This window comes from Nuphar pumila, chromosome 11 (assembly GCF_984573655.1).
Source record: "Nuphar pumila chromosome 11, dmNupPumi1.hap1.1, whole genome shotgun sequence".
NCBI lineage: Eukaryota > Viridiplantae > Streptophyta > Magnoliopsida > Nymphaeales > Nymphaeaceae > Nuphar > Nuphar pumila.
Window position 1 is genome coordinate 4488439 of NC_143259.1, and position 868 is coordinate 4489306.

The 868-nt window shown below is 39.5% G+C and overlaps 1 non-coding gene across 1 annotated transcript; it reads right to left on the reverse strand.

The window, feature by feature from the left end:
- Positions 1 to 290: 290 nt before the first annotated feature.
- On the reverse strand, positions 291 to 488 carry LOC149821695 (U2 spliceosomal RNA). The gene has a single exon (XR_016426286.1). It is a non-coding gene; the product is annotated as a U2 spliceosomal RNA (small nuclear RNA).
- Between the last annotated feature and the right edge of the window lie 380 nt (positions 489 to 868).

Consider the following 868-nt stretch of genomic DNA (forward strand, 5'->3'; position numbering starts at 1 on the left):
CAGGCAGACGACGATGTCAATTCCTTCCTCTGTTTTTTAAAAGAGGACGCCTTAAGTTAAAGGGCAGGTTTGGGAGTAAAAGCTGCTTAACAAGGAGCATGTTGTATTTCTTTCGCCTCTTATATAAGTTTTATTTACGTTCCAAGTAAATATTCTTTGTTGCCAACTTATAATTTTCTAAGCACAAATTACAAGGAAAATTTGCTACGGTTTCTTGTCTTTCACATCCTATTCTTACATATCTAAACATTTTGGACCCAACAAATAAAAATTTAATCTTGGGAATTTGGGAGAGGGGCGCCAGGCCCATGCAGTAGTGCAACGCATAGGCGACGTTCGAGGTGCCCAGTAGCAAGCTACTGTGGTGGCAAACCTCCCCCACAAGAAATTAATTTAATATCGTGTGGTCACATGGACCACTTATCAGATATTAAACTGATAAGAACAGTTACTACACTTGATCTTAGCCAAAAGGCTGAGAAAGGTATGAATGTTATAAACCCCTCAACCTCCTTTCATACACCCTTCACCCCTCGCACTTTCCTATCATCCTCGATATGGGATTTAAAAAAGATGTTTCTTTTTATACCACTAAGATATCAAATAACAGTAAAGCTCAAATTAAATAACAGTAAAGCAAGTGTACCGGGCACAGTCCAAAATCTGGACTTAAAAGGCTCAGTGCTGAAGAGTATGAAAAGATCCAAAACGAAGCCACTGCTCTCTATCAACAAGACCCAAAACGAAGGATGAACCTCCAAATGTAATGGCTGACCTACTAGGGATGCAAATGGCTTAGATCCAGAACAGCTAAATACATTGGGAAGTCAGATCTGAAACAGCTAATATTTGCAAAACCTCCATCCTG